We start from the raw sequence: 12,779 nt of genomic DNA on the forward strand, positions 1-12,779 counted from the left end.
GAAAGGCGATGACTAACTGCATTTGTTGGGTTGTTAATTGTTTTAGAAGAAGAAGAATACAGTTTGACTTTAACCTATGCATTCAGAGTCTGATATTTTTATATTTGTCCTGTGTGCCTTAGGCACTGTTAAACCATGTGGGTTTTTGGTTCTGCACACCTGTATTTGCTCTTTGATAAAGCATGGTGAATTACTGGATCAATCCCCTGTTTTTTCCTAACATTAGCCTCGTGTCTTATGAAGGGTCATACTGCAGATATCAGAGTTGCAGGAACTGGTCTCATCAACAGATCTGGACCACACCGGGAAAGGAGAGCAAATATCTTGTGTAAAATGGAAATCAGCTGTGGCCACTAGAGGGGGGTAGAAAGTAGATGAGGTTCATTCAGTGGTTCTCAAATTGGGGTCCCAAGAACCCTCAGGGTTCCATGAGGGGGTTCCAAATGGATCCTTACACCTTTGCAACTCAGAGTTATGGGAAATTAAAACGTTAGAACTAATGGGTTAGTTAATTTGATTACAAGGTGAAGGGGGGAAGTCTCTCACACATTTTGTGTGTGTGTGTGTGTGTGTGTGTGTGTGTGTGTGTGTGTGTGTTTGTGTCTTCGATACAAACGATTCTCAGAGACTAATGGATTGATAACTTCTGTCCTACATTGAAAGCAAAGCAAAACAAAATACCCATAGCGATGATTACATTTCCTCTACTCATTAAATATATAATACATGAACTCTTATTTATACAAAACATTTCCAGAACATTTATATAGGTTTCACCCAAAACCTGAATAGTGTGTACAAGTGTGTTTTTTTTATTGGGATGATGATTATGATGGAAGGTTGGCTAGATTAAATCTAGCCAATTTGTAAGTGTTGAATGGGGTTTGTACGGGTGGAAGCATGTCTGGAAAGGCTACTAAAGCCTAATTTGTACTCCATGACCAGATTGACATGACACTGACCATGATAAATGACTGACCATGACACTAACACACATTGATGTCAGCAATTTGACTTCTGGGGGGAAGCCACTTATCAAGCCATCCCTGTCACACAGAGATGTCATGGATAGGCATTCTATGGATAAAGGGTTAACCTCAAACAAATTGAAATAGAAACTCTTAACTCTTTTGAAACTTTTGTTTAATAAATATATTAGTAATAATAACATGTCAAAAGTCCGAAGAAATCCCAGTGGTGGAACATATTGAAAAATGCATAAATAGGTGATTTTCCATTGACACCCATGCTAAAATATGATTTTTATCATGTTTTCCAGTCTAATTCCCACCCAAAAGGATGCAGTACAGTGCTTGTGCAAAAAAAAAAGAAGAGAAAATCTTAACCCCATTTTTGTATATTATGCTTGTTTATGCACTAGTTTCAAGTTCATTTCATATACATTATTATGTGTATTATATTCATGTGATTTTGTTGATGGAATGCATTTTCTAATGCTAATAATAATATCATCAGACCATTTAGTTTTTGTATTAACTAACCGCCAAAATAGGAACCTTTGATTCTAACTGTAACTGTGTGGTATAAATATACTGTGGACCACATCCAATGTGTCCAATAGTGGCACCATCACTCAAGCTACTCAAGGGGATCTGATGTATTGTCAGGTGTCCAGCTTAACATCACGTAGCCATGCCCTTGTCTCTGGTCATACATTGAAGAGGCAGGCTTATTGCTGGTGGTCCGCGTTGGAAACAGGTGGTAACTAGAACTGCACTCTGTCGAGGTGCCAACATGGCATATTTGTGCGCTCACCGCTGGCATCACCAGGAATGCTGGTCCCTCATTGACTGTTATGATGACGTTGCCAGAAATGCTGGTCCCTGCATGGGCTACGGGCTTAAACACACAGCTACCTGCCTATCTACCTACATACATACGCAGCCGAACGCAGTACTTGCAATCTCTGCTGGTGCAAGTAATTATATGTTTAGCAGTCTGCTCATCCTCGCCACACTTGCATTCTGCCCTTCATCATGATTTGAAGCATTCAACCGTGCGTGTATATTTGTAGTGTTTTGGTGGTGAGACCCTGATGACACCTTGGTTTTAACTTAATCTACAAGTGTTGCTTGAAGGACAGTGTCCTATCTACTGTAGATGTACGCTGAGGTGGGGCTTTCTCAAATTCTAGGTGCTTGATTTTGCCAATGCTGAGGCAGGCTACCAGAGTGCCCGCGTCTTGGTTGAGACTTCCATCACCTTCAATAATAATTAGACTTGTAAGATCCCATGGGAGAAATTCAGTTTTCAGTTAGGTGGTAAGTGTATTGCATAAAATGTTAAAATAAAATATTTTTTTCTTATTTTTTTGCTCAAGCACTGTACTGCACCCAACATAGTTTCTCATTGATTGTGAACATACTGAACCTTCTGTGTGGAAATTAGACAAGAAAACATGTTAAAATCATTTTTTTACATCAATGGGAAATTGTGACTTCACCATTTTCAATATGATTCACCACTGGGATCTTAACATATTTATGAAACGAAAAAAGTTGAAAGAGTTTCTGTTGCAATTTGTTTGAGGTTAATTCCTATAATGCTAGAGCTACTATGTAACATCAGGCCCCTGTCACAGCATGTGACAGGCAGGGATGTCAGGCCCTGTCACAGGGTAAATGGTGCATTTATATTATAAAGCGCTTTTATCCAAGGCGCTTTACATAGATTGTGCATTACATTCACCCATTGGTATTCACACACACATTCATGCACCGGTGGCGGGGGAAACCATGCAAGGCACCAACCTGCTCACTTGGAGCAACTAGGCGTTCAGAGTCTTGCTCAAGGACTCTTTGACATTAACTCAGGGGGAGCCCGGATTCGAACTGGGAACCCTTCGTGCTCTAATGACGGTTTCTCTACTCCTGAGCTATGCCGCCCTGGCCTGACTTCCATTTACAAATACTTAACATGCTTTCTTTTTTTCTCCCTCGAAGTAGGCTAATAATGATAATAAAACAACACTGATGATGTGTCCAAGTTTTTACATCAGTAGAGTTTTATTTACTGAAAAGCCTTTGAGTGGGGGTACCAGTGACAACCAGGAACAGACTGGGTGACGAGTGACCATGAAGAGTATGGTCATAGTGACATCTGGAGAGACAGAAGATGGCCGGAGAGACGGCGACCCAGGGTGGAGAGGATTGGTGACCCTGACCCAAACCACTTCTTCCACGAGGAGGAACCCAAAAGCTACAGACTGTAGACACAGGAGGAGCCAGGCTCAAGGCAAACCTCACAGTGCCTAGAGCCTCCTACAGTGTCGCCAACAACAACCTGCTGCTAACATCTCACCAGCCATCAGGCATCTTCCCCACTGACTGTCTCTAAGCCCCCAAGAGACAGTGGGGGCAGTAGCATGCCACTTGGGCAGAGGCCACAGCCTCGGTCGGATCGCCTGGAGGAGCCCGAAACACCCAGGGCCTCCAGGAAACTACACTGATGATGTGTCCAAGTTTGTGCATCAGTAGACGTTTTATTTACATGACATAATAATCACATTAGAACGGGGACAGGTCTCCATTCCGACACATCCCCATTCCGATCACCAGGTTAGCATTCACCAGCGTCGGCAGGTTAGCGACTCACCGGTTAGCATTCACCAGCGTTAGTTTTACTGAGGTTAGGGTTAAGGTTAGGTTTAGGTGGTCGGAATGCCGACGTGTCGGAGTGGCAACGTGTAACCACTATAAAACAGTGTTTCTCAACCTTTATCCAAAATCCAGGTTCCTTATGGCCTCCACATGCAATTAAAATGTAAGCTTAATTTTGAAATTAAAATGTAAGCTTCATTTTGATTGTGTATTGTGTTAGAAAACATCTCATCGATTTCCAATTATCATATTTTATGATTCATTCATATAATTTAACTGGACTGTTAGAATGAGATGTTTTCTAACACAATACACAATCAAAACGAAGCTTACATTTTAGTTGTATGTGGAGGCTGCACGGTACCTGGATGTTGGATGGGGGCACTGGCCCAAAAAAAGGTTGAGAAACACTGTTTTATAGCGAGCCAGCTGTGATTGTTGTGACTCGAGTCCCATCCATTCACTCGTTCATTGACCTGTATCTGCACAGCATGCCGGAGTTTCCCGTACGCGCTGTTTTGAAATGTATTACTGAGGCATGTGTAAGTCAAGAGAGTACAAGGACTTTTGTTCACTTTCTGATCTAAAGAACATAAACACAGCGTTATGTTATGGTGAGACACAAATGTGTGACACTTTGACTCTTCTGTGAAGTGAAGACAATATTGTGCATGTGGTGAGCAGATGTTCTGAAAGAGCTGTCCTACGTCACTAGAGGTAACAAATATTACATAATACCAACCAAGGGGAGTGATTATGTAGGACAGTATATGCGTGTCTGCTTGTCTGTGTTTGATTGTGTGTGTGTGTGTGTGTGCGTGCGCATGTTTGTGTGTGTTTTGTATTACTATTCTTCCAAGGGCCAATTTAAGGGAATAAGTAATGTAATAGCAATATATACGTATATTTTTTCCTTTAAAACAGTTGACTTGTATCCATCCACTTCATTTATATTTACAGGTGCGGTGCTTGTATGCCACTGTCACACACGCAAAATAGCTGATCTACAAACTCACAACGTGTTGCATTGTGACACAATTATCAACTTTGATAATACTTTGATAGACCTTCTGTTGGTTGTTTAAGTTGAACAAAATGTGTCCAAAATGTGGTCAGGCATTAAGATTTAGGGTTGAATATGGAGTGTGTGTGTGTGTGTGTGTGTGTGTGTGTGTGTGTGTGTGCGTGCGTGCGTGCGTGCGTGCGTGTGCGCGCGCACGTGTGTGTGAAGGTGCATGTCTCGTCCAGCATGTCTCGCCATGTGTCTAGCCCCTCTCTCTTTCTGGCCAGGGTCTAAGAATCAGCTTAGTGCCCTACTGTGGCTGGACGCGTCTCTCCCCTTTGTTATGGTGTCAGACGCTCATAATAAGCTTAGTATGAACAGTCATAACACCTTCATTGTTGGGAACCAGCCGCACCGGCTCCCGCGAGCCTCGGGAACATGAGGTGAGCGAGAACGTGGAACCTGCACGGTCAAGGACCCCTAAGAGCATTTTAGAAATGGAGGCACAGGGCGACATTACTCAAAGGTACGCACTGGCCTTCTGGTGCGATTCGTGCACGTCTCTGAGGGATCACGCATGCACAAAGCCAATATAACAGAGCTACTTACTGTACGTCACTGTAAACCCGAGGGCATTCACCAAATATTCTAATATTCGAATATCAAAGTCACTATTCGACGTTGTTCACCGAAGTCGAATATTCGCTTTTTTTTTCCTCTTTAAAAATATATATAGTTTAATTGGCTAGTCATAAGAATGAGTTGTCAGTGCCCCTGGTGGATGAATTTTTTAATGCTCTATACCAGGGTTTCTCAAACCTTTTTAGGCTGTGACCCCCAAAATAAACACATTTGAACTGGGGATCCCCACCCTGACAAGCACTTGGAATTGTAGGTATTACATTTAATGTGACTCGGTTCCACAGATAAATATTGTGAAAATAGCTGATCTACATTCTCGCAAAGCGAGGCGTTGTGAGCATGTAGATCAGCTATTTTCACAATGTTCGCCTCTTGCTTACTTAATATTTGGCAGTTTCGCCAGTCCTGTCGAATATTCGACTATTCGAATACTTTGAGGTCGAATGATTCGAATACTAAAAATCACTATTCGTGAATGCCCTTCTGTTTATATGCCTGTGTGAAGATGTTCTTTCTGTGGGGCACTTGGACTGAGCCACAAACTTGCCCAAGTGCTAACCCTATGTGTGTGTGAGACACCGTGTCACGCCTTGCATGCTTTGAGCTCACGTGTTTACTCCCTTCTTTGCTACATGGGACTGCGCATTACCACGCTTCTGTCAAGCTCACTCTTCTTACAATAAACCGTTTCTAAAGGAATATGCCTCTCTGCATTCTTATCAATGACCCACTGTGCTCACCACAACACAATCTGTGTCAGGCATAATTCAACACAACACCTACCGGTAGGTTGCGGAACCACAGTGCACAGCACAACAGAATCTGTGAGACACATAATTCCACACAACATGTTACAAATTTGCTCCACCTACATACCAACATATCTCCTATTACTAATGTTGGGGCGGCATAGCTCAGGGGTAGAGAAATCATTATTAGAGCACGAAGGGTTCCCAGTTCGAATCCGGGCTCCCCCTGAGTTAATGTCGAAGGGTCCTTGGGCAAGACTCTGAACCCCACATTGCTCCCGGTGTGCAGGTTGGTGCCTTCCATGGTTTCCTCCGCCACCAGTGTATGAATGTGTGCGTGAATGTAATGCACAATCTCTGTAAAGCACTTTGGATAAAAGCGCTATATAAATGCACCATTTACTTCTACAACACCCCATTACAACTAAACCCGCATTCTCTGGCCCTAACTATGCAATACATTTGCCACGCACATCCCTCTAGTCTACACCCAGAAATCAATGCCACTTACAGGCCAATTTGTGTATACATCATACATGCGACCTTCCCTCTGTCAGTCCGTCACGTCACACTTTTGGCCCTACTCTTATCTCCGGAACCGCTGCCCCTATCGATGCCAAACTTTGCGCACACACACTCACAACCTCCAGACCACCAGATTTCCCTCTTCTAGCGCCACCATGAGGCCGATTTTTGATTTTGGCCTAAAATCACACAAAGCGGTACACAGTAAGTCATCAACATGGATCTGTCCCATTTTCCATATTCCCTCCTGAATGGCTACGATTGCATTCTAAAGTTTGTGGATGTGACCTGACGGTCACTATTATCTCCCGATTAGGGAGCCTTACTGGTTGGATAGGACAGTAGACTGACAGGAAAAGGGGGGAGAGATGGGGAGTGACATGCGGCAAAGGTCGTCCGGTTTCGGAATTGAACCGGCGACACCGCCAGGCATCAATGCCTATGTGGCAATGCCACAGTGGTAGTGCCTGGACCAGTAGACCAGCGGGCACCACGAGTGTTTTCTTTTAAAAGCTGCTACAGGACTAAGGCATGGTGTGTGCGAAAAGCCTTTGCAAAATGTCATTCAAAGATTCTTTGGCTTTGTGGATGATTTACTTTCACATAAATGGATGTTTGCCCACATTGTAGCACGTTAACACCATCTCATCAAATCCTTGCAAAAGAAAATCCCCCAGTCATCACCAGAGAACGCCATTTCCCACATCAGTGACATCCGTTTCTGTTTCTATGAAGTGAAAGACAGAATGAGATGACCACGCAGAGCTACGCTCGGCAGACTTTCTGGAGGTGATTACGTTTGTGGGCAAAGTAACACGGTTCCTTTTGGGTGTACCACATTAAATAAACCTTGTGACATTGATTAGGACCTGTGAGACAGATTAGGGTTGTGGCCCCTTCGTGTCAGCGCCATCCAGTCCTCTCTCTAAGCCTATGAAGCATTTCCTTTGCGGTCGACAGCCAGAGGAAGGCCCAACAAATGTAAGCCAACTAAGCTTACTCCTGGACAAGTCTTTGTCCATTTTTATGTTTATCCAAATATTTCCTTGAATTTATATTATATGGGGTCTTCAATGTTGTCAGGCCAAGGACCCCTTAGTTGAGAGACAGATGAAGCAGGGACCCCCCACAACCTTTTCATAGATTTCATTTAGTTTAATCGTTTGACAGCACAATCATCAGTTTATTTTGGAGTCATGTCAATTTGTGTTTTCAGATATTTTAACCACTTGAACCGTCAATACTTAATACACTTGACCTTTCACTCTGTACTTAGTGTGCTCTTTTTTCCCCTCTACACCAAACCTCTTTGCCGAAAATAACCGATCTACAAGCTCACAACGCCTCACAGCGTGAGGCGTTCTGCTATTTTCTAAAGATTTCTTTACATTTGAAAAAATGAAATGGGAAATTCTGCATAATGAGTACTTTCTACTTTTAGTACTTTAAGTACATTTTGATAACAATACTTTTGTACTTTTAATCAAGTAAATGTAGAATTCCAGACTTTTACTTCTACATTGCACTATTGATACTTTTACGTAAAACATAAAGACATAGACTCATGGTTTGGAATTGACACAGAGGTCTAAGATAGTCAAAGTTCCGCACTTTTTACTCAACTTTTTATTGTGTCTCTCATGATACAAACTGCAGACAGTAAGAATGCCTAGTCCTGTTCCAAAATAAATACTGGGAGACATTGAACCGCGTATTATTGACATTTTTTTAACAGCATACTGCCACACTGCGCCGCAAGGGAAAGCGAACAACAATAAGTGAGACATCATGCTTGTTTTGAGACCAGACTCCGAAAGATGCCAAGGGGCGCACAACGAAGGTCAAAGTCAAGGTCGGTCTGCAGACACAATACATGTGCTAAGAGCAGATAGGCCATGCAAGGGCACCGCAGGGGGTCGTCCTTGTGGCTTTATTCAATATGTGACATGCCCTGCAGCCCCTCCAGTGTCTGTCGGCTATGCTGGGAATGCAAGGTCCTGAAGGTTGAAGGTTAGAGGGTGGAGGGGCTTGAGGGAGGCAGCAGTGGCGTCAGTTCAGAAAAAGGTAAGGTATGGCATCATGACTGGTGTCTTGCACGCGCGATACCTTAGCAACAGGCATGATACATTTATTTTAAGAAGTACATTCTATTTTTTTCCCCCTCAAAATTTCTATGGTTTCTTGGGCTGGATATGGCAGTCTGGAACGGTTGTTCAAGTGCAGCTAAACTTGGCATGTTAGTAAACGTGCCACAATTAACAATAATGAATTGCACCTGTGCAGCTGACCTGCGGAACCTGGGAATATACTATTCTGTCAAGATGGGGAGAATACAAGTGTGGAGGTATTAATTATAATACCTTGTTAAATTTTGCATTTGTAGTTATTTTAATGTAATTTAACAACATAACCAGCACAGATAGACAAAGTGACATTCATGGATTTATATTTTAAAGTAACTTGTATTCTCCCCCCTGGACCCAGGGTATGGCAGCTGCATACCCCTGCCATACCCAATTGACACCCTGGGAGGTAGCGGGCCAGGACACACCGTGATTCAGTGGTGGAAAGTAAGAAAGTACATTTACTCAAGTACTGTATTCAACTACAATTTTAGGTGCTTTTATGTCACTTGAGTACGTCCATTTTTCAGTGCTTTATACTTTTACCATCTCAGAGAGGCAAACTTGAGTTGCGAGTTACTTCCATTTAGATTCAAAACATTTTAGATACAAAACACACATTAACTGAAGCATTTTGAATACGGCACTCATACTAAGGACTAATTATGGGCCATATGTCAAATCGACCAGCTTCATCGGGACACATAGGGGTGAATTCATTTTCTACATTGATATAATTAAACATTAAAAAGCACTGCCTCTTTTGCATGGGATGAACTTTCCATCTGCATCCTAAAAAAAATATTGGCACTTTGGCTACAGTGTGTGTGGCCGCTTCTTTGTCTTTTAAAGACTATTAATGGGATCAAAATGCACAGACCTGGTTGATTGTTTAAGTTGGACAAAATGTGGACATATTTCCCCAAAAATGGAGATGACTGTTATCTGAGATCATAGATGTTTGATGTCATAGACCACATGAGACTGACATAATATATCCATATATGAGAATTCCTTGATATGGGCTTAATTAATATTGATGACATCAGGGATCTCCATATATGGGCATAAAAGGGACAAATTAAATTAATTAATTTAAACAACCAACTGCAACACAAGTTAGTGTGGCAGTTGGTTGTTTAAGTTGGACTGTGAATGTGTCAATTCTGTTCCCAAATATGGATGAGCTGGGATGAGGTGTCACGCACTGTGACGCGCACATGGTCTTAATATTGATGACATCAGGTACAGTATCTCCATATATGTGCATAAAAGGGACAAGGACCGAATTCATTTGCAACATCATTGTGATGTCAGAACAGGTCAGCTATATCCTTCTTCTGCTGAGCTGGGATGATATGTTTTAGAGTAAGATATTATGATGTCACGTGAAACTTGACCAATCATGGAGATTGGCCCATTGGTTGTCTGGTTGGCTGAAATGTCATGTGAAGCTCACCAATCCTCAAGATTTTCGGACATATGCCTGTATATGCCCATCTGATTGGCTGCAGGCATAGACGGCCCCTCAAGTGGCCCATGGCCCGTAGCCTGTGATTGGCTATGGGCTTAAACACAGACACACAGACACACACACAGACATACATAGATTTGACTAGTTTATGTATGGCCGGGATGGCCTACTTACAGTGTGTGCCAGCAGATCGTGCCTTGTAATTTATATCAGGCCGCAATTAGCCAGTAGCTATGCCCCTCCCAAAAAGCTTTTGTCCAATGCTAGCTTAGAATAACTTCCTGCTTGCCAAGGTTTGCCTTGGCAACAGCCTTGGCAAGCTGCCGGTTGCTAAGCTAGCATTGGACAAAAGCTTTTAGGGGAGGGGCATAGCTACTGGCTAATTGTTGATGGTGAAGTCACCAAGAATGCTAGTCCCTCATTGGCTGTTGATAGATAGATAGATAGATAGATAGATAGATAGATAGATAGATAGATTGATAGATTGATAGATTGATAGATTGATAGATAGATTGATAGATTGATAGATAGATTGATAGATTGATTGATAGATTGATTTAAACATTTTGTTTAAAAGCGTGTGTGTGCATGCATGTGATGTGCATGTTCATGTCAACAAGTATGAAACCTACTTATCTCTGTGTGTGTGTGTGTGTGTGTGTGTGTGTGTGTGTGTGTGTGTGTGTGTGTGTGTGTGTGTGTGTGTGCGCGCCGTGCCTGCGTGTGTGCGTGTCACAGCAGCAGCAGGGGGTAGGGCTGGAGTGCATTGGGCCTCTTTGGGCACAGCAGGGGAGCAGCTTGGGAAGCACAGATTGTAGAAGAACACATTTAAAACTCTCTCTCTCTCTCTCTCTCTCTCTCTCTCTCTCTCTCTCTCTCTATCTCTCTCTATCTCTCTCTCTCTCTCTCGATTCAATTTTCAATTCAAAGGAGCTTTATTGGCATGAGAAAACATATGTTTTGCATTCACTTAAACCTTTGACACAAATAGCAGCAATTAAAGGTAGTTGCTCTGTTCATACAGTATGCACAGTATTTCTATGTATAGAGGTAATTTGGTGTAGTGCAGGGATACACACGTGATTTGTAGTTCTTAAGGTGTCTGTATTCCTCTCCCATCCCCACACTCCCATTTCCAACCACTCTCTATCATCTCTCTATCACCCCCCCCACCCCACACACACACACACACACACACACACACACACACACACACACACACACACACACACACACACACACACACACACACACACACACACACACACACACACAATTACATGTTCAATTCTCACTCACGCACACGTGCACGCACAGATCATGTCTGAGTTGACACTAGGCTGCAAATACAATCCCCCTTCTTAGCTTTTATTCCAAAGCTGTTTATTGTTTACTAGACACTCTCTTCTGTTTATACTCTCTCTCTACCTCTCCCTCTCCCTCTCCCTCTCTCTCTCTCTCTCTCTCTCTCTCACACACACACACACACACACACACACACACACACACACACACACACACACACACACACACATGCAGTGTCATGTACATAAACACACATACCGGTAAACCATTGTGTAGGATGAATCTGGAAATATAGGCCCACACACTGCTAGTTGCAAGTTCAAGAGAAAAAAAAAATATTCTCTTGAAAAGCGTTCTCGACCCACCCATCTGACCAATTGAATTCATTAAGTTATATTATCAATAAAATCTTAGTGTTTTACCAATTATTTGGGGGCCCACTTCCTCATGACCAGTGTTGGGTATCGTTACATTTTGAAGAAACTCGTTAGGTTCGTTACTGATTTGAAAAACTAATCCGCTACCCAATGACAAAAGTAACAGCTTGTTTCGTGGGACACACGGAGCACCAGAAGTCCAGAACAGCGAGTGATTTCCCGGTTTCAAGATGACGCGCGTTGCGGAGCGATTGCCTGACTGGAGTAACTTGTGAATGGGAGTATACGTTTTGTGAATGAAGTGACGGGAGAATTACGTTGCATCAGGGGGGGGGGGGGGGGGGGGGGGGCCGCCTTTGTGGCAACAGAAAGAACAGGGAATTATAGGTCTTAAATACTTAATTAACGCCATTATTTTTTGGAGAAATGTAACAATCCTACTAAATTGCAGAAGTAACTCGTTAAGTTAATCCGTTACAGTAAAACCTAACAGCGCTACGTAACGTCGTTATTTATATCGCCATTACACACAAAGCTTTTTACCAAAACCCAACTTATAATTTATACTTAAAGGAGTAGTTTACCACTTTTCAAATTGTCTTCATATAATAGGTCCTCACTAATGTTCATGATAAAATATCACAATTTTTTTTCTACTCAGTCCAAGTCTCCTAGGAGAGCTGTGGGAAGTTCAGAATCCATCGTCTTGTGACATCATCATTTTCCAAAAAAGAATTTTAATCAATATTTTTGAAAAAGATATTTAGATTTTTATTATCGCGAGAACAATGGCTTCCACTTTAAAATTGCAACTTTTCAGGAATAGAAAGCCTGCAGTTTCTATAAACTGGATTGGCAATCGATGATGTCACAAGACGATGGGTTTCTGACCTGCCCACAGCCCTCCTCTGAGAAAAAAAAGGAAAAAAAAGCTATTTTTGAGTGAGGACCAATTATATGA

The sequence above is a fragment of the Nannobrachium achirus genome (genome assembly GCF_963921795.1).
Source record: "Nannobrachium achirus genome assembly, chromosome: 4".
NCBI classification, from domain to species: Eukaryota; Metazoa; Chordata; class Actinopteri; order Myctophiformes; family Myctophidae; genus Nannobrachium; species Nannobrachium achirus.